This window comes from Ptychodera flava, chromosome 5 (genome assembly GCF_041260155.1).
Source record: "Ptychodera flava strain L36383 chromosome 5, AS_Pfla_20210202, whole genome shotgun sequence".
Lineage (NCBI taxonomy): Eukaryota > Metazoa > Hemichordata > Enteropneusta > Ptychoderidae > Ptychodera > Ptychodera flava.
This window is the reverse complement of record NC_091932.1, coordinates 45,040,337-45,062,895: the sequence shown is the minus strand read 5'-3', so window position 1 is coordinate 45,062,895 and position 22,559 is coordinate 45,040,337. Positions and strand designations below refer to the sequence as shown.

Below are 22,559 nucleotides of genomic sequence, written 5' to 3'. Positions count from 1 at the left end.
GGATTTCGCAGTCACCATGACAACAAGTGGCGTCTCTGAAGGCATCACCCTAGGGTATACGCGTGCAGCGACCTACATACTGACTTCTGAAAGTGTCGAGTTGAAGAAACTGACCAATCAGATGCAACTTTGTCTGACAGCTACCGCTACAAACGTCAATAGATATCAACTTCTTCAAGTATGAGTTGTTTCCTGTAATATTATCAAGCAGAATGGTTTTCCTTCGTTGCATGCCACTTTGAACAGTTTAAATCCCAACAGATAATAAAACTCGTTTATCTGATACGATTTTCCTCTTAATCTTTACAATTTTGTACTGACTGTAGACTATACTTTCGCCTCTACTTAGCTGAGAATGATCTATTGCTTGGTGGATCGATCGGTTTATTGAAGATTGGAAGAAAAAACTTATCGAGTACAACACCTCACATATATGACCATGTTTGCTTTAAAGTCAATAGTGAACACAGATATTAGAAGCATTGTATGTTTACAGGTCATCTTTCATTGCGAGGTTAGAGAGTAGAATTAATGCAGTGCCGTCGATAGCAATGAAATCTGTGACGGGTATTTTAGATTTACGTGTACTAGCCAAAGTTGGAAATATGACGACGTGATCCCATGTCCTTGTTAACGCCTGACCCTTGAAGATACAGAGTTTATACATGGACGGTAGATGGGAACTCATCTTCTGTATATTTATTGCAGGGCAATGAATCTTTCGTGAAGTTCAATTTTCCTCCTAAATACCAGCACTAGCCTTGCTAAGATCGTTCATCACTCGCTGTCTACGTGCTGTACAGCTGGTACGCGTCGTCGTTTACCGCAAGTCAGTTCCTGAAGTTGCCGGGGCGTTCTCGGTATGGACGACCGATGTCAGTAGCAATCGGTTGCACATTTTCAACATACATAATATTGCGTTGGGTCGAGTAATGTTACGTCTGAAGCGTACATATTACCAATGTCATATACAGAGTTTAAACAAACCTTGACAAACTGTCAGTATGTCTCGTGAGTTTAGTTTCATAATAACAGAACTGGGCAGTAATATCAGACTAATTTGAACGTAATTTGTATGTTTTACAAATTTCAACTGCTCTCCTCCAATGCTTAGCAACAAGGCTATGTAATCTATTGTCTGATATCAGATGACTAGAAGCGTTTACACGTACTTCTCCGTGTGTGATTGTACTGTTCAAATACACGAACCTCAGATAAACTACAATGTGACGTCACAAATGTGCGCAGGAGTGATAGCAACACGGTCAAAAATTATCGTCTTTCAAACAAACGTTTGAAATAATCTATCACCCGTAGCCCTAATCTCTCTCTGATACAGCCTGTAGATGATATTGCCAGCTAGACTTCCGGTGGGTATGGTTTATATGTACATATGACGTTTTATTCTGCCGTTTTATTTGACATTATTTAACCATTGTCGTCTGTTAATGTAGTGATCTGTTTGATCTTAGTTGGGTCGTGGCCAATATTACGGTGTGTTTGCCGGGTATGCCGTTGTCAAGCTTTTGCGTAGATATGATCATTGTAGCTATATGATAGTAATGAATAACATTACTGCATTATGCTGTAATTTACAATTTCTTGTACATGTTGTTATTATACATGTTATTGTAACTGCCTCACGAATTTTTCATCGAGCTTCTCAAACTCTCTAAGAGGGCACGCTGTCGTTTTTAAGATGGGATCTAGTTTATAAAAGAGCCGTAGTAACGAGAGGCTGCAACTACATGAAGTACATGCTTTCAAAAGTCATTGAAAAACACAAGCTAACAGGGTAGGGTTTGTAACATAAAAACTAATGTCGCGAGACCAGAGGAGACGACTTTACAGAAGGTTAAAGACCACGTAACACCAAATCCATTTTATGACAATGGTTACTAAGGAACCGCATTACGCATGATCGCAGACGGGATAATAACACGAAATCCTTTTGTCATGTGCATGCTTGAGGGACGCATCGCCAACCTTCATTGGAACATTTGCATGTCAATGGCCTGAATCGATGTTGTACGAAAATTTAATTACTTTAATGGATTGTCACTGAGAATACAAGGTATGTCTCTGGGGATAGCCAAGGTGAAAACTCTATTTCACGCCTGATATTAAATCATTGCACATGTGCAGTATATAAAGATCAAGAATAGCTAGCGTGGGAACATTTTGTAATCCTCAATATTATTTGCTGAGTCGATGTCGGGGAACAACGAAATGGACTGCAGTGGATTACAGTATTTTGTCGGTATGGAGTTTACATCAAATACAAAGACAGCGATCCTCAATGCAAAGTAGCCGATAGATTTACCAAATCCGTATGATCTCATTAAGAATTAGACTCATTCCGACCGCAAGTAACCACTACGTACTTAATAGTTGCCAAACTACACTACACTTGAACTTTCCTATGCTGCCAAATTTGGTGAGGAATGCCCCCACAACTGAAACATCAAAGTCGCTTTACGTTTTAGCAGAACATATTATTGTCATCATTTGATCTGTGGTACGCCAGACAATTTCAACGCGCGAAGTTTTTTTATTCCAGGGAAATCACATGACCGGTTGACCAAAATCCACCCCATCGCTAGAGAGCGACGGAACTTTCACTTGTAAACCTAGCCAAATTAGGTTTGTATAGAAATATTTACATTGTACCATTAACCGTCACGGGATGTCGAACGTGTCAACCAAACATATTGGATTTCTATCTGGTACAGAGTTAAACTCGTGTTCTGCTCGTCGTGGATGAACTACAGACTGTGTTGCCTTCAATAAAGTGACGAGGTTGGGCGATATTCATACAACAGGTGCGTACTCAAAGCGTATCTATACCTTTTCGTGAAAAATGGTTATTTTGACCGCGATTGTTGAACTTTGGTCTAAAGGGCCACGCTGACTGATTTATGTAGTTCTGGATGGCGCTGATATGGCGGGGTCTGTTCTCCCAGTCTTGATTGCCTGTAACATGAATACAAATAAAAACGACGTGCCAAGCTAAATAAGTAAATCAAAACCCCGTGACATGAAATGTTGACATGCATTACTTATGTGAGTGGATCGAATGTAGGCTGGTATTGGCCATTTGAATCTCAACAACCGTTACATTATTTAAGTGTATCTGGACCACTCTTAGTTACCGGGGTATGGCATGGATTTTAATTGAGTGCCAAGACCATAGTCTAATCATAACTTGGCAGCTTAGAGGCTGTTCGCGTAGCTCTGGAATACACTCAAGAAGAAAAGGCATTCTTTGGTCTCCATTGTGAGTTTAGTCCTGGCGGGATTTGCAGCAAGCTTACCGTCGCTTCTGAGACCCGAATCAATATTGGCCGTGCTTATTGATTCGGTTTGTTTGGTCTTTTTGCAGAGAGGGCGAAACACGCTCAGGTTTTGTTGTTCCTCAGTCGACTACCTGTTGCAAGGGTCCGGCATGACTTAACATGGCCACGGTAGAACACAAGACGAAGTCGGTGAAGTTTCCTGACCTGGCTCGGGCCAACACTTTCTACGTGGAAAGGACAGCTCTACCAGAACTGCAAGTGTGGCAGTTAGCTGACCGACCACAGACAAATCTGACTGGTTTCAAGACCAACTTGGCTTCTAGCAAAGACAGACCAGACTTCTTCCATCGATCACAGGTAACAGCGGTTCCACTACTTTATCGACAGACAAAAAGATACTTTAAAACGCCAAAAAACTCAAGAGAATCTTACTTGAGCTCGAAAAAGCGGGACGCAGCTAAACACAGTAAAGTCATACAGGGCGTTTTGCCAGAACTATCCACAAACCAGTGTAAATTTTTCTCTAAATGGAGCAAGGAGCAAGATCCATTGTACACTGCAGCTGGCAGGCCAAACACGAACTTGACAACTTGCTACCAGCAAGCCAAGAACACTCCAGACGTGAAACCGGCAACGGATAAAAACGGAGAAAATCTTAATCAAACCAAAGAATCGGTGGGTTTCAGACTACCTAATGTGCAATCACCGACACCGAGCACCAAGAAGGGGTATATCATGAAATGGCTGACCGCAGACTTTAACAAGAGCCCATACTACGATGGCAATGATGGGCGGAGCTCAAGGTCTCGATCTAGGGAAATGATGCACTCCAACAAAATTGTGTTTAATTCGCCATTTGTTGATGACGAACACCTGCCGTCGCCGCTCAGAATTAATAACAAAATATCGTAATATTCTGTGTGACGGGCTGCCGGTAAACTGTGACTGCAGCTACAGTGCACGACGGAACGACACTTTACTGTGATACGCCTTTTTATATACGACGATAAACAATGTCATACGTTTGGAGCTTTGTGGCTCGTAAGGCGTCGTCATCGTCAATGCTTCTCAGAATCGTCACTCGTTAAAAACGGAAGAATTTCCAGACTACCTCGTGTTCCTTTTCGAACGTTTTAAACGTTTTCATAGCATCATCTAGAATTCATCTACCAGTGGTTTACATCTAGAATTCATCTACCTGTGGTTGATCGATTCTCCAAGGCTCTTACACAACGCGTGTATTGTTCGAGTTTGGGAATTATTAATTCTATTGTATGATGTCAGAATTCTCACTGCCCGTAAGGCTTGCCTTCAAACTGCAGCAGGTACGCTCACTGCTTTGAAATATCTTGGGGGAAAAAGTCGAGGAATAAATAAGAATCAAATCCGGCCTTGAGTCACTTAATACTATTAAACAAGGACTGTTGTTTACTTGGAGCATATTCGAACCCATAAATCTCCTGGATGTGAGAACCACAGACCTATGAGAACTATGGAATGTAAAAAATAAACGCGCGGTGATGTTGCTACCCTACTCTGTGTTGTAAACATGGGCGTGAGTATACGAGCAAAGGTCGAGCCTATGACGATATGAACCATGTTTTTCCAAGTGTCACAGGCATGTGTTATTGATTTTCACTTTTGTGCGCATAAAGAAGGAATTGTCCGTACATAAAAAACACGTCCTGATCAGAGAAAACCTACTTTTTGTCGAGTTGTTAAATTTTACGACGGCCTAAAGCGGCAAGTCGTTTGTAGACGATCAAGTCATGTGCGTTGTGCTCGGTAATTGAACAAGATGACAGTATGGTCTCTATAATGAAAAAGGGGTGCATATATATATATATATATATATATATATATATATATATATATATATATATATATATATATATATATATATATCCATCCCAATTACATGGAAATGGTCTCAATGTTATTTGTTACCATCAGAAGAGAGGTTTATAAACTCAAAATATTTTAATATTGTTGTTTTAATAAGTTTTAAACTATAATGATAAATTGAGGAATGAGTCTTGAACACAGCAAGGCGGTGTGATTGAATCCCAAATCAAGGCCTAACTTAATTTTCATTTCATTTTCACAATGTAAGCTTTCGGAGCATGCAATATAGATAGGAGTGGACTTTTGACGGCAAGACTTGTTTCGTTGAGCAAAACAGATTACACACACTGCTACAATGTGTCACAGTTGTTTTTTCACTCCGTTTTTCATGCACATGAAACACCAACAGCAGGTCCATATTTTTTTTATTCCACAGATTTTGAAATTGTCATTATCTTATATTGCATCAGCGTGCCCTCAATGAGTGTTCATAGATTCACCGGTATGACCACAGGGTATTATGTTGTACATTCCTTTAAAGCCTTTACACGAATGCAGTTGGATTAATTGGGAAAAAACCCAACACTCTTCTGAACAAAAAGTTGGTAATTTTAACCACAAAGTGTGACCCAGCCCTAGTCTTGACAACACGTACAGGTATTTATGCTGTGCGTTTTCACTACAACACAACCGACAATGCTGACTCTAAAGTCAAAGTATGATCACATTCAATGCTATCGAAGACTGAGTGCGCATCGAGGATAAATATTTTTACGGTCTTATAGCTTTGCAGTGCGGTAACGTCGCATCTTCCGCCACACAGATACTTTGTAGTACTGAGAATAGCAGCCATTTCGATGTTTTGAGGTAAATTCTTTGTCTTATAAAAATTGCACGGTGACCTGTTGTATTATTTCGCCACTATGAAAGAGAACAGTTAAAGTTCCCCAGGACAAAGTTTGAGTAAAGTTGAGAACTTTAATTTTCGAATTCAAAAATGATATCTGTGACATCATATACTCCCATCAAGTTATGATCTGCAATATTGTTTGTCTTGGATGTTGAGAAACTTAGACAAAAACTAGTAGCTGAAAGGCTTGCTAGTGTGATTGTTAAATTACATCACAGTCGCATGTCTCCCTGGAGACAGAAGCGCTCCCGGCGTCCAAATGACGCAATAGTTTCGGTGGCAAGGTACTTCTGAGTTAAGCTTGTCATAAATTTTGGAACACATTCCAAACACATTTGAACACCTACTCCTTTATATTCCAGTCAAAGTTCATATAATAGTGTTTGAATCATTGAGCAAAAATCGCTGTGGATAAAAAGGGTTAAACACTCAATAAAAACGGCTTCACTAGCAAACAAAACCACCTTATGCTATCGTTTCGTAGCCAACGACTGAAGCAAAACATCTTGTCAACGTACCAGTGATGTTTTTGGCGTCGGTCTGTTGTCTATATTGCATTTGGTTCAGTGCTGATAATACCAATTGTTCATGCATTGTCTGTACGAACACTGTCCAACGATTGACTTCATAATGAATGACAATGTCTTGTATCTACAATGTCGCTGTCTTTTAAATCTTACGACCAAAGGATAACGTGGACCAAGTATTAATCTGACAGATGCATATCTACTGCAGCTATTAAATTAATCAAACTTTTTTTTCCATCAAGCTCACGGACTATTCACATGAATTAGTAAAATTTCATTGAAATTTTCAGTGAAATGTATGCAGATTGTTCCCGCTGTTCAGCTTTCATCTCTACCACCGGGATTTCATTCAGGGTTCAATTTAACGAATATTGATCAGGTAACTCTCATTCCGTGTGTTTTTAACCTGAAGTAGATGAATGCACGTATGAAAAATCTAACAGAGCCTCTCGTTGAAGACGTTGTAGACCGCAGTCAAGCCAACACTTTGGAAACTGAAATTTGTCAGATGTTTCTTTAATAGCAAAGGAATTTTGACAAATGCAAATTCCATCGGCTTGGGTACATAAACAAAGAGCCCAAATATGTATTTTAGTAAGTATAGGGGCCCTTTCTTTGGTAGCATATGTTTGTAATAGCGACTGGATTAACGTCTTGTCAACTCTACAGTAAAATGCTGGGTGATTCATCTTGACTCGAAAGAAATGTGGTTAACTGAACAATGCAAAGAAACCAAACATACCAATGACAGTCAATGTTGCCGGTTTAAGGTTGTACCGATAAAGCACACCCTCTACTTACACCCGTTAAAAGTTAGAGATTTAACTTTTACCAAACTTTATTGAAGGAAACTTTAAACCATTCTCTCTCAACATCAAGAATACAAATCAGGGGTCACTTTGCAAAATCTTTGTATCAGAGAAACAATTGGCCTAAAATTGACCAATATTTGAAATTAAAAATGGCTGCTATCAAAATGACAACACTGTGGGGAAATTGAATCTTCGATTTCACAAAAATAAACGGTAAAAACATCATTTATTCCAAAATCTTCCAAATGAATGAACTCCAGCGACATAGTCAGTAAAAGTATTGTAAAAGTCTGCGAGTCTGGATATCTGCCCCTAGACGCATTATACCTTGATTGAACGAGTATAGAATTCCCACAGAACTAAGGGTCTCCACCATGTAACACTCATTGGTTGGTCCTTGGTCAGAGTAAGGAAATATATCTATTCCTTCAAACAGGTGAATATTTTGACAATAAACGAGGTGTCGCAGTTTTAGTAATACATCTTCGTTTTCCCGTCCTGTGAAATGTGACCGTTATTTTGCAAACTGAAGCAATTCTTTTAAATCGCTCAATCTGATCATAAAATATGCTTTCCCGGGCCATTTTCTGACAGGTATCGTTATCGATACAGACACAAAGTTACACGACAGTAGTCGTAATATTTGACATTTTGTATTTCATAATATTTAATTTTTAGTCACTTTCTAAACGAAATTTTACCTGCACTACTGGCTGGAGAAGTACTGAGAGGCCCAAAATCCTGCTACGGGTTGTTTAGTGTCATTGAAAATTTGACTACAGCCTAGGCTTATACTATTTTTAAAATCGTGTCAATACTTAATAGTGCACACAGATCAGATCAAGCCATGTGTTCTTCAGAAACAGTTCGGTTTGTCATTGTTTGTTGAACTGACACAAATTTAAAAAGTTGCTGCAAACCATCAAAGTTATCGCTACTGTCAATTGGGACAATGACTTTGGCAGGCATGATTGCTTGCCATTCAATCTTTGTTCAAACATACCGGTGAATCATAATTATTTTAAACTGACATCATGGAGGGTTGACTTTGAATCACGTGACACAGATTGAAATGCTTTGGTATAAATACACTGATTCACTTGACTATTTGTCTTGCCATGTACAGATCACCGTCATCGAATCACGGTTTGTAAATAAAAGGATTATATTTACACATCATAAACAACATTGTGTGATTTCTGTAATGTAGCAATTTAAGCTTTGCATGAACTAACGATGCACACCGAAACATCGATTATTCTTATATAACATTTCCTGACACACTTTGTCCACTTCTTTTTTCATTTTTTCGTACTCTAACCGTTGTTGACTCTCGACTCCGTCTGCATTTGTAATCTCCACTCCAGTACTCACGTATAGACACATCCTCTCTCTCTCTCTCTCTCTCTCTCTCTCTCTCTCTCTCTCTCTCTCTCTCTCTCTCTCTCTCTCTCTCAAATATGAAGGAGTGTAAAGCTCATTCTGAAGTTCAAGTTGAAGTGTGAAGGCCATTTAATAAAAGTACAAGAGCAGAGCGTGATAAACGCTTGACACAGTCTATGCTGATGAATAACATTGAGTGATTTTACAAAACTTTAGTTTAGTCCAGGAAATTAAAATCGCTAAAGATGAATAAATTCATATTACAGATTGAGGTTGAATGAGTTCAACATTCCTACAGGATGTAGAGGCAGGTGTTTCCCCCCAAAAAGTGATGTAGTTAACAGTGTTGAATTATTAATTTGAAGTTTTTTAATAACTGATATAGAAACGACTGGCCTCCTAGAAAGCCGATCAGCCAGATTATAATTCACTTCATCAATCAATCAATCAATCAATCGACTGATCTATCAATCAATTATAAGATTATTGATACCGAAAAACACATTATTTTGAAAACAGATAAACAACTGGCCAGTTACAGCGGGAGTGGTAGTTTGATGACATCCTTTAAAATAGTGTATATTTGTGCCGCCAAAAAGTATCAATATCCAACACATATGATTATTATACGGCTTGATTAATACTAGTATCGGATGGTTATCAACAGAATTAGTGAATTTGTCGCCGTGTCGTTATGTTGAACCCACACAATCGTCGGTTTTTGAAATGGCATGTGCATTGGCATAATGTGTTCAACTGATCCTAGTCAAAATTTTACCAACGACAGCAGTGTCGATTTAAAAGCATGCATCTAATATACCATCATTTATTATTGGTACATGAAATATAATGATAAAAAGACAACCACAAGAAACAGAGAGATTTGGCGGTACTCTTTCGCAGAGGAAATTTTAAATAGGATATAGTCAATATCAATTGTAGAGAACCAGCCCTCACTGTACGAGAGTACCAATTATACACACCTGGACAAGTAGTACGCATCTTCAAACTGAGTTTTCAACTTTCAACTCCTACTTTGCTCAACAAAAAACTCGACTATTCTTTCCAACAATCAATAATAACAATGCGAAATCAACTGACCATTATCCTTGTGTTAACTATGTGAGAAATATTTAAATTTTTGACTTTCACGCGATCAAGAATAACAACCCAGAGTCAATTGGCCATTAACCCTGTGTTAACTCTGTGAGAAACATTAAATTTTTGATTTGCACACAACCAAGACGGTGAAAATTTCATCGGCTCCACACGAGCAGCAGACCAGAAAAGTATTTTAAAAATTTGAGCCGAGTCCGAAAACCTGTTCCCAGGGCGAATTCTACTTCATCAAACCACTTAGGGATGGACCATTACATCTTTGGAGGGGTGGTCAGGACGATATGCAATGTTTTTGCGTCTAAAATTTGACGAATTATATTTTCAATTTTGTGAGGCATGCATACATTTTTTTTCAAAATTTATTGGCTAACTTGAATTTGAATGCCCCCCAAAGAGACCGACCTATGTGAATATCCTCCCCATCAAAAAACCAAGTCAATCTCCCCCAAAAGAAAACAAAAAACCCGAAGAACAACATCAGCATGGTTGCAACGCTGTTTTCATCAATTTGCGCACTATATTTTTTATTTCTGACCTGTTCCTCCTAGGACTTCATGGTCTATCCCTCATTTGGTATTGATACGTGGTCTGCAGGACATAGGTAGGTAATCGGCAAATTTGTGCAGATACCAAATGTGATCGAACAGTCAATTACAAAATCCATTCCGCATCAAACGATTGATAAAAATACTTCAATTAAGATATTAAACATGAATAACTAATAAAAGGACAATAGTCCTACAACAGATTCATTGACAGTAAAACTAGATGTATATATAGGACAGACCTTTATACAAATGAAGTGTTTGAATAGGTTGTACATATAACAAACACATTGCTGACACTGTAGCCCAATTATTCTCAAGGACAAACTCTGCCATTATTGAGTTGACAAGGAACTAGAACAAACAGGACTTGTACAATTATTCTCAAGGACAAACTCAGCCATTATTGAGTTGACAAGGAACTAGAACAAACAGGACTTGTACAAACACACTGCCTCTGTCAGAATTGGAGACAACTTTGTTGAACATGTCACATGCAGGGTAATGAAGCATTTTAGACAACAAAGCTGGTATCTGTTGGGACTCAATGACGTCTGAAATGGTAATGGCAGAACCCCCGGGGGGGGGGGGGGCGAACAAATGGTGATCTATAATCATTAACTTGAGAAACTACAACACTGCAAAGTTGTATGGGTTTAATTAGTCTGTAACTGCTGGCTAGATGACAACTAGAATGAGACTAGCACTATAGAAATATGTCATTCTCATTTCATAAATCTGATGCCAGTTTATGAAAGTTCATTGACACACACATTAATTTGGCTTCCATACAATTGTAACTTTGTGACATCACATTCCTTCTCTGGGATGGAGAGGGGGGAATCATGTTCGACTATTGTAACCTCAATCCCTGAAAAAGGTTCCCAATCCTTATGTTGCCCCTCATGCACATAGAGGTCCTTTACCCTGTTAAAAACAACGGTTCAATGAACACTGATGACTTTGTTAGGCTAAAGGGGGCTCTCTGGTCATACAGATGGGAGATATCACATGTATCATGGACTGCAGTGTTTTATATCAACTCAATGATATTTTCAAAATAGAGCCTCTCCCATGAATTTGATCTGTTAACAAATAGCTAATGGTAAAGGTTTCTTTGTTGTATTTCACATACAAAGGAAGAAGTGATAAATGACTACACACTCTAAGACAAAGAGACGCATTGGAATGCAGTCCAGTCATGTCATCGGATATGTCTACTGACCTCTTAAGTGCATGTACCAAGGACAGTACGCTACTCGCTACTATAATTAAACGTAAACACAACAATTAAAAGACACTTAACTAATTAAGAAACCATTACAAAGACGTTTACACATCCAGAAACGTCACATTACCCCCTCCTTTGAGTTCCATAACTCCCGTTGGAACTTTCACTCGTTGGGCAATACATCAATGAAACATATGTCCGCTAAAATTTAAAAGCCAGTCTACTCAGTATCAAATACTTTCACTACATAAAGTATCAAAGTTAAACGTAATACAAAAACAAAACTCAAACACACAAAAGTCTTAAAAGTCCACTAAATATGGTCCAATAAAAGTTCAAAATAAAACAAAACAAAACAATTGTCCGAAAACATAATGTTCAACGCGGAATACACGATCGTGACTCTTCCAGGCTCACACACAAAAGCCCATCACGATAAATATCGACGAATCCCTCTCAGCTGGGAAAGTTCACGCGAGGTCAAAATGTTCAACGTACAACTGTTCACGGCAAAAAGTCTCTAAATGAAGTCAAACGACGATTACCTACTTCTATGCCAGGGTTGAAAATCTAATACTTTACTTGGTAGAAGGAGCCGGTGAATCCCTCGAGTTATGGTTTGGTCGACGCAGATGAAAAGTGCGTTGTACAATTACTTCTTGTACTTCAGTCACTCTTTCTAGCAGGTCCGGGGTCAGCTGCAGTAGACTATCTTTTAGGGAAGTGAATCTACTACCAGCAACTGAGGCCGTCTCAGGCATTTCTGTATCGCCATTACATGTCCTCGGATCGGGGCCACTCGTCTCCATGGAGATCAGCTTATACTCTCGTCTCTGCTCTGCACTGCCAAACACTGCCTTGTCCTCAGATGACCTCTCTCCGCAACAAGTTGTCGAGCACACTGTATCAGACTCACCCCCACACCCAGGTCTCTCAACTTCAGCCTGGGATTTCCCTGGGGTGACTTTTACACCGTTGGTCTGTCCACTGGAGTGTATCTCAGCCTCCATAGCTTTGCTGTCCCTCACCACTGCCGTCTTTGATTTCACAGCTCTGCTATCTACGTCAGACTGCTCAACACTCCACTCCGCCCAGCATTACCCACAGTGTGCCTCGGCTGCCTGTTGCCATGGGCACGCCTATGATGCACATCCAGGCCTCTCCGACTCGCCCATTGAGTCCCCTGGTCACACTCAGTGCATCTCTTATGGCGTCCACCCTCTCTCCGGTCTTGTTTACAGATCGACTCATGCTTTCTCAGTTTTCTCCAGTCACGAAAACACAGGCCACATTGCCTACATGAGAACCGAGGTTTGGGCATGTTGTCAGCTCAGCAACATCAACTTGAATAAAAACTGTCGTCCACAGGCTCGTTCAACCATGACTTCAGATGGCAGGAAGTCAAGTATCAGATGAAAAATCCCTGTCGTTGCCATGGCGACATCTACCAGAATCAGAATTCTGGCCAGCTGGTTCTTTTTGTCACACATGACAACATTGTCATAGGTCTACTTTAAGAGCACTATCTATCATCAAAACAATTAAAGTCTACTCACAGAAGTTTCAAAGTCTGTTTTGTCATTTTATTTTGTTATCGAGTACAGAGTAACACTGGGTGAAAAAGAAATTGATGCAGACAAAAGAAAGGGTTAACTGAGGTCACATGCAGACATATGAGTGATGGCTACGCAGTTGAAATCGAGCAGTCTGATAAAACTGAGGAGGTCATTACGTTTACTGGAGGTGAACAGGACCGGCCCCAAGGCAAGGTCAACAGTCCAATTGCAGAACGTCAGATCACAGGGGAAACTACAGCACAGTGGAAGGCTGTAGTAGGCGAAAGTGGATATGACACGTTAGCTTTTGGTGCGACTGGGGGCAGAATGAGCAGAGAAACTACAGAAAGGGGAGAAATAAAAGGCCCTGACTATCGTTTCCCTGGCAGCAGTTTTTCAGGCAGTGCTCTAGGCACAAGCACCCCTAATGTGCGGCCATGGTTAAATGTAGGAAACCGGCTGCAAAGTGAGAATGAGTATGGAATGCAGTCTCCATACCGACCAGAAAGCAGTTTCCTGAGGCATAACAGAGAGGGCTCACTTGAGGGCAGAAATACTATATGTCTTGAGCTAGACCAAAGGAAAGCAGTGACTATCTAAGATTACTGAATCTTAGGAGGGGGTCACCAGGGAGGCCCCTGGCTCAGCTGTATGAAAGCAATTGAGCCTATGAAGGTAGCTACACAGAGGGCGCTTTTCCTGCACTTTTCCTGCTGGAAATGCAGATAGCTACATGTCCTCCTTTGCCAGACTGAATGCCCGTCTTGATTCAGTGATGGGGCGACAAAATAGCCCAGGTCAGGGAGAGAGCAGTCAATATAGAGGACCTTACCTGCCTGGGGGAAGGGGAAGTCGACAAGATAGGATTCCCAGAATCCAGTAAGGGGAGCCAGGCTGGAGAAGCCGGCTGTGATGCCTGACAAATATGATGGCCGCAGTTCCTGGCGTGACTACTATTGTCACTTTACCCACTGTGCAGCAATTAACAGATGGAATGCAGTGGAAAAGGGTCATTTCCTGGCAGCTTCCCTGAGAGGCCGTGCCCAGAACATGCTTCCCCGTATTTATGGCTTACCTGAGGAGATGCAGTATGATGAATTAGTGGCCATATTGGAAGCACGCTTTGGTTCTTTGGGCAAAGCTGAGTTACGTTTAACCCAGCTGAGATGCAGAAAGCGGATGAAAGATGAGACGCTTGCAGATCTAGGACAAGCTATCCTAGATTTGACTGAGCAAGCTTATCCTGAACTTGACCCAATAGCCATTGACAAGTTGGCTAGGCAGTACTTTTCCGATGCAATCCCTGATGCAGAAATTCGTGCAGACTTATTCAGACAGCGGCCCAGAACACTCGATGCAGCAATACGAATTGCTATTCATACTGAGTCGTTCCTGCATTCTGAAGCTGGACGAATGAAACGACGCCAACATATCGGACAGGTTGGCATCGATGATGACCTGTACGATGATGCAGTAGAGATTGCAGACTCCTATGATCAACACACCAGCTTGCCAACCCAGTCAGAGTTCACTGAACTCATGGCAGCTGTCAATGCGATCAAAGAGGAGATGAAAAGAGATAGAGCTGAGCGACAAAAGAAGAAAGGACCGATAAAGTGTTTCGGATGTGGGGAAGTAGGCCATATAAAGCGCAACTGCCCAAAGGCTGAAACCTCAGGAAAAACGCAAGGACCGAGTGTGGGGGCCGACGCTCGGTCGACAACAGACAACCGGTCCCAACCAGCGATGACAAAATAGAAAATGACAAAACAGACTTTGAAACTTCTGTGAGTAGACTTTAATTGTTTGATGATAGATAGTGCTCTTAAAGTAGACCTATGACAATGTTGTCATGTGTGACAAAAAGAACCAGCTGGCCAGAATTCTGATTCTGGTAGATGTCGCCATGGCAACGACAGGGATTTTTCATCTGATACTTGACTTCCTGCCAACTGAAGTCATGGTTGAACGAGCCTGTGGACGACAGTTTTTATTCAAGTTGATGTTGCTGAGCTGACAACATGCCCAAACCTCGGTTCTCATGTAGGCAATGTGGCCTGTGTTTTCGTGACTGGAGAAAAACTGAGAAAGCATGAGTCGATCTGTAAACGAGACCGGAGAGAGGGTGGACGCCATAAGAGATGCACTGAGTGTGACCAGGGGACTCAATGGGCGAGTCGGAGAGGCCTGGATGTGCATCATAGGCGTGCCCATGGCAACAGGCAGCCGAGGCACACTGTGGGTAATGCAGGGCGGAGTGGAGTGTTGAGCAGTCTGACGTAGATAGCAGAGCTGTGAATCAAAGACGGCAGTGATGAGGGACAGCAAAGCTATGGAGGCTGAGATACACTCCAGTGGACAGACCAACGGTGTAAAAGTCACCCCAGGAAAATCCCAGGCTGAAGTTGAGAGACCTGGGTGTGGGGTGAGTCTGATACAGTGTGCTCGACAACTTGTTGCGGAGAGAGGTCATCTGAGGACAAGGCAGTGTTTGGCAGTGCAGAGCAGAGGCGAGAGTATAAGCTGATCTCCATGGAGACGAGTGGCCCCGATCCGAGGACATGTAATGGCGATACAGAAATGCCTGAGGCGGCCTCAGTTGCCGGTAGTAGATTCACTTCCCCGAAGAGAGTCTACTGCAGCTGACTCCGGACCTGGTAGAAAGAGTGACTGAAGTACAAGAAGTAATTGTACAACGCACTTTTCATCTGCGTCGACCAAACCATAACTCGAGGGATTCACCGGCTCCTTCTACCAAGTAAAGTATTAGATTTTCAACCCTGGCATAGAAGTAGGTAATCGCCGTTTGACTTCATTTAGAGACTTTTTGCCGTGAACAGTTGTACGTTGAACATTTTGACCTCGCGTGAACTTTCCCAGCTGAGAGGGATTCGTCGATATTTATCGTGATGGGCTTTTGTGTGTGAGCCTGGAAGAGTCACGATCGTGTATTCCGCGTTGAACATTATGTTTTCGGACAATTGTTTTGTTTTGTTTTATTTTGAACTTTTATTGGACCATATTTAGTGGACTTTTAAGACTTTTGTGTGTTTGAGTTTGTTTTTGTATTACGTTTAACTTTGATACTTTATGTAGTGAAAGTATTTGATACTGAGTAGACTGGCTTTTAAATTTTAGCGGACATATGTTTCATTGATGTATTGCCCAACGAGTGAAAGTTCCAACGGGAGTTATGGAACTCCAAGGAGGGGGTAATGTGACGTTTCTGGATGTGTAAACGTCTTTGTAATGGTTTCTTAATTAGTTAAGTGTCTTTTAATTGTTGTGTTTACGTTTAATTATAGTAGCGAGTAGAGTACTGTCCTTGGTACATGCACTTAAGAGGTCAGTAGACATATCCGATGACATGACTGGACTGCATTCCAATGCGTCTCTTTGTCTTAGAGTGTGTAGTCATTTATCACTTCTTCTGACAGTTGTTTTTGCCAACGTGGCAGTATTAGTATTAAGATGATATAAGTAGGGATATTAATATACAGATTAGGCAATCATAATGAGCAAAATATTGTATGTCATTGCTTAAGGCTATGATCGTGTGCAAAAGTAGCTTCTGATTGGCGAGAAGTCATACTTAAGCCAGTGTTTTGTGTGATTTTGTTGAGTTAGCATCGGGCGCTACTCCACGCACAGGGGAAGGATGCTGTTATGCCCAGCAGTAGTAGCAGAGATCTCTAAGCTCTGGACTTAGAGTTTTGTAAGCAGATAGACGGAGTTGCTGATAGAACGGAGTTGCTGTATGAGTACGAGACATCTCAGACGTCTCGGCGGCAAGGCTTGCAGATATCCTGAGCAGCTGCTGACTTAGCCTCGAGGGGCTTCAGCATTGATCCAGCGGCCAGTGTGCCGACAGCCAACCCCACTGAGACCCGGTTCCTGTTAAGCAGAGCAGAGGGGTAAGTCCAGTTAAGGACTTGGTTAATGGCTGTGTGCTGCTCGTTCCTGTTCCCAGAGTATCACCGTAACTCTGGTGTTGCTGCTGTAGCCTTGCCAGACTGTCTTAACAGACAGTTCGTTCCAGTACTCCGTAGCTGTCAATAGTTCCAGTGGGCATACTTGGCATTCCAGACATTCATTCCCTGCTGAGTGGAGCTACGTACGATCCTGAGTAAAGTAAGCAGAGAGTTTAGAGAGCAGAGAGTTTAGCAGTAAAGCTGTTGCTTTAGTTCCAGTAAGCTGTTGCTGTGTAGTTCCTGTTGAATGCTGTATTTAACCATTAAAGAAATATAACCGAATGGCAGAGAGCTGTAATACACGACTCCCAGTGTTTTATTGGCCTGGGTTGGGCCGTTAACCCCAGCAGAACTTCGCCGGCAGGTACCATTAAGTCAGAATCCCTTACAGGGCCTCTAAGCAGTGTAGTATTACTCAGGCCAGCTACCACTTTCCTGTTAAGATATACTCACTGTGTTAAGCCCTGTACGAACCCGACTCACGACACAAAGGCCAGAAACAGAGAGAGTTGTCGCATTGGTGGCAGATCATACTCTCAGCTTATTTCTCTACTAACAAAACAAGAGTTCTCTTTTAATAAACAACTTGCAGATTATATTTTTACTTTATACAAACAAAGAAATACCTAGTTATATTTATTATTAGCTACTATTATTATACTGTAATACTTTATCTTTATTGAAGAAAATTTTAACTTATTTTTGTATCACACTTTTATTGCCACAAATGTGATGTAAATCCTATATTTACAAGCAAGCAATAAAATATTATTATTATTATTATTATTACAATGGTATTATAAGGAGTGGCATCACAAAATCTGTTGCCTTTATAATGCATGGCAAAACTATCAGATTTCAAATTTTGCTCAAACTTTCCTCAGCTCTAAAAAACTTCAAAGCATCCTTATTCAACGTCAAAATTGGAAATAAGGGGTCACCATAATACTAGAAAAAACAAATGACCAATATTTTACTGATATTTAAAACTCAAAAAGGCTGCTATGCCCAATGCTCTGTGAGATAAAAATTAAATTTTTGATTTTCACAAGACAGTGAATATGTTACTTACTTCACAAGGTTCAAAATGATTCCAGACAAACAGTGTACAGTGAAATATTGTAAAAATTAGAGTCTGAATAACTGTCTCTGAGGCAGGCAGCATTCTACCTTCATTCTTCAATGAAATGTTGATATCTACAAACACATACAATTCGCTGGTAGTAGGTACATTAAAGCCCCACTAGCTACAACTCTTGAACTTTGTTGACCTTAAACTATCTTCCTATTCTGTCCTGGTTTTCTCTGAATTCTACCCTCTGAAGTGATATGGACTTTTACTGCATTAGGAAACCATTTCTTTTCGAAACATTTGATCAGTAAATTCAAAGCTTAACGATCATTTTGATTTCCTGCAATTTTCAAAAATTGGTAATATTACAAAGGAAACACAGCATACAATTTTTTCACCCCTACATTGAACTACTCTGTGCAGTTTTCATTGCAGATGTGTAGAGTATCCAAGGTGTTTGCTTGTTAGCATGGGTTGCTATTTAATGTTTGGGCAAATATTTAGTCGCAGTGTAATCTTATCTGGTTCAAAATTGCATATACAGACCCAGCAGGTAGTAAATAATAATTGTATACACACACTTAAATTAATACATTCTCACAAACTTATTGTAGCTAGAAAGTAAAATCACAAAAATAATGCTAAAAGATACAGCTAGTGGGGCTTTAACATTTCTTATTAAAATTGAAATATTTTGTTTGAAGTATCTGACAATTCCAAATAGCAGAGGCAATGACAAGGCTTGCTGTGACAACAGTTCTACATCTAGGGACCAAGATAATGTGACTTTAAAGGGCCTTTAAAGCAACGTTTTTAAATAAAACATGACAATTCTTACAGTAAACCTTAAACATACGCACATCTGAAATTTCTGCATGAATACATAAATCTGTAATTATGCGATGTTATTGTGTTCTGGTAAAAATCCTCTTAGCTTTGAGTAAATGTTTAAAGATATTGAATGAAACCGACATGAAATATCCATAGTCCAGACAATGACCTATTTTATTATTCATGAGCTGGAGGTATTGAGTTTAAATAATTAACCATACACAGTGGTATTGCCTGTGAATAATTAAACATGCATAGTCTGTACACTATCTCTCTGAGTGTATGCTCTGCATATCTGAACTCATTCTCTGACTTTTATTGCTTCATGAGTAAACTAAACGGTGAATTTCAAGGGTCAGTTTGAGATTTCACAATAAGCCAAGCAAACGTCATCTTGAAGTCGGCGATAACCACTCTCCCACAACACAGAAGCTTCCATAGTACTACATGCATGTAGAGTATAGAAGCTATTTTTGTTTTGGATGGGTTGTAGAGTCAACTACAGCTGGTGTGAAGATATCGAGGATTAAGTTATCGATATCAGCATTATTAACTACAAATCAAAAGAGATTATTCAGAATACTAAAGATAGAGTACTACCCATGATCAGTACAGTGTTAGCAACTGCATGACTGCATACATGTAAAAATATCAGAATATGCTATATTGTGCTGTTGTTATTTTCTCATAACTCTCACAAGACATGATTAAAAAGTCATTTTGAAAAAATTTATCAAAGTAACAGGGTGACAATCCTAGAGTACAAGCTAGAATACTGTAATCACTTCTTTTTGTACAAACACCTGCCAAAATTTTGCAGACTCAGCAGTTTTTTCTTCAAAGTTTTGAGCAAAGAATAACGGTCTTTGCTCATGACTTGGCCAGTAACCATGCCATGTCTTCAATTATTTGAAAGTCATTTGTAGAAGTGAGTTTGAGGAAGCTACAATTGATCTGAAATGATAAATTTTTGTGATCTTCATCAGTTCCCTACTTATTTGAAGGCTGAAATTTGTCATAATGCAATATTAAAACTGCATAAAATCAAGTTTAAAGTGTAACTTAAAGGTATACTGTCACCTGTTCCAATTTTGCCACAGTTACCATGGAAAGAGAAAATCTAACCAATCACAGATTTTAACCAGGTGGCCGCTTTTTAAAAACAGCACCCTCCAATAGGCATTTGAATACCACGGATGCCCCTTTGACCATATTTAGATTACAGGTGACTATACCTTTAATGCAATGTATCTCAAAAAGTAAGTTGGGAACACCAAATTTTCTCATTGTATTTCTTGCCTGCTCACTGATACATACAATCTGTGTAATTATAAAATGACAATATTTGTAATATTTCATAATTCTGCTCCTCAGTCTTGTCCAATATCCCTGTACATTGGTCTACCAACCATATTGAAAGCAAGGGGAATCTACCAAAGTCTGGAAGTTTAAAAAGTAATTGCACAGTGAGGTAATACTGTGTGTCTGGATTCCAAGTTGCTGTTCCATAGACTCTTCAAGACAACAATTTGATGAGATCTTCCAGATATGTTGAACTCAACTGTTTTTATTGAATCAAGGAACTAGACAATTGAAACCTAGAAAACAATTATTCATTAAAACTCATTCATACAGTTGAGACGTACAGACCTCAGTGACATATTTGCAATCTGTACAAGTGCATCTTTCCATACTTTATACAATGTAAAGATTAAATCACAGCACAATACGTTTGTAAATAAGTGACATTAGTCAAGAGTTATTGTATGAAAGGCATCTTTTAGAATGTTTAGAAAACAAAAAATTAAACAAACTAACTCTTCACAAGAAAAATGCAATCTGTGATTGGAATCACATAGATCATAATTCACTTTGCTCACAACAGATCTGATATACAGGTTGAAAACACCACAGAAATCAATAGCACCTCTTTAAGTTCAATGACACTATATTTCTGGTGAGCTTACATAAACTATGTGGTAAATATAAATATGCAAACATACTTAGCAAAAGCACAAGTAAAACTAAATTTCAGATGGGGATTTTCAGTTTTTGTTTAGATTGTTAGAAAAGTGACTTCCATCATAGGAAATTTAGATGTTTTCTACAATCCCCCTTAGGGACAGATATTTGGACTCTCAAGCTTTTAAAATACCTTTTTAGGTCTGCCATTTGTGGGCACTCATTTTGAAGTTCATAGAGTAAAGGAAGTTTTCATGTGCTTATTTTTATGAAAAATCAAAAACTTAATTTTTACCTATAGAATTAAGAGAGGAATTGTAGCCATTTTGAATTTAAAGCATCTACAGTACCAAATTTTGCACGGTAACTTTGAACTTTATTCTTGACTTTGGAAAGGGACTGGTTCAAAGTTTCCTCACAAAGAGATTACTGAAAAGTCTAAGTCTTTCAATTTCGAGATGTGTACTAGCTTAAAAGTAATTTTGATTTGATGAATAGAATGCAAAACAATACAGTTGTCATGGTGGGATAAGATTTTCAATTTGCTCATTTGGTATGGACTTGTGTCATGATTAACCCCTTTCACAGCTGTAATTTTTCCCACCAAAATTTCAGTGCAACATCATACCAATTTTTATGAATCTTTCTGTAATTTTTTTGAAAGTTTTGGACCAAATTGACATATCTTTCCATAGGCTACAGTTTTGACCAAAATTTTGTGAAAAACCCGAAAAAATGTCTAGATCTGAAAAAATATGTTGGCGTCACATTCTATAAAGACAAGAAAAACCGACTTCTAGATTGAGGACAGTCTTTGGGTATTTTGGTGATATCATATTACATAATAAAAGAATTCATATGACAATGACAGTTAATGTGTATGCTGTAAAAGTTATGTTGCCAGTTTATTGGCATTCCAAGTATAGTATTACTGGGTAAGCACTTTCAAAAGCTTGAAAATATAGAAATTTACCCAATGAAAAGATCTAATCAAGGGAAGAGAAAACATAAAGACACCCCTGCACGATTTTGAGATACTTTTCCAGCTTATTAAAATGCCATGTACAGATTGCTACACAAAACTTCACTAAAATCATGGAGAAACATCTGTAGGTACTACATCATTGACAGTGACTATACAGATACATGTCTTCTGAAGGGACTTCATCATGAATAATTACGTAAGTTATTGGCAGAGGTTTCAATGAAACAATCATACTGTACACGTATATCTATGGTTTTTGGGACTGTTACTATGCCTGCCTGTTTTATAACCCTCATCCAGGTACTTATGAATTTACAGTTGAATTATGCCAATGTACTGTACTTTGTATATGATGAAGAAGAAAGTCTAAGTAATGCCTATGCTGGCAATTGTACTTGAAAACTAAAAAATAGATGTGTGTTTGTTGTCTCTGTTGCTGTGCCAAATGATACTTCTCAACTGTAGATATACTGTCAGCTGGAAACATTTAGTCATCAGCATCATATTGTTTCCT

General features: G+C 39.5%; 1 long non-coding RNA gene across 4 annotated transcripts; it reads left to right on the top strand.

The window, feature by feature from the left end:
* The first annotated feature begins 1,212 nt into the window (after positions 1 to 1,212).
* Positions 1,213 to 4,999, top strand: LOC139134083 (uncharacterized). Of its 4 annotated transcripts, none has more exons than XR_011552713.1 (3): positions 1,213 to 1,370; positions 2,561 to 2,822; positions 3,383 to 4,999. It is a non-coding gene; the product is annotated as an uncharacterized lncRNA (long non-coding RNA). The 4 variants fall into 4 exon arrangements; XR_011552714.1 differs by lacking the exon at positions 1,213 to 1,370 and adding an exon at positions 1,587 to 2,074; XR_011552715.1 differs by lacking the exon at positions 1,213 to 1,370 and adding an exon at positions 2,081 to 2,260.
* Positions 5,000 to 22,559: the final 17,560 nt, after the last annotated feature.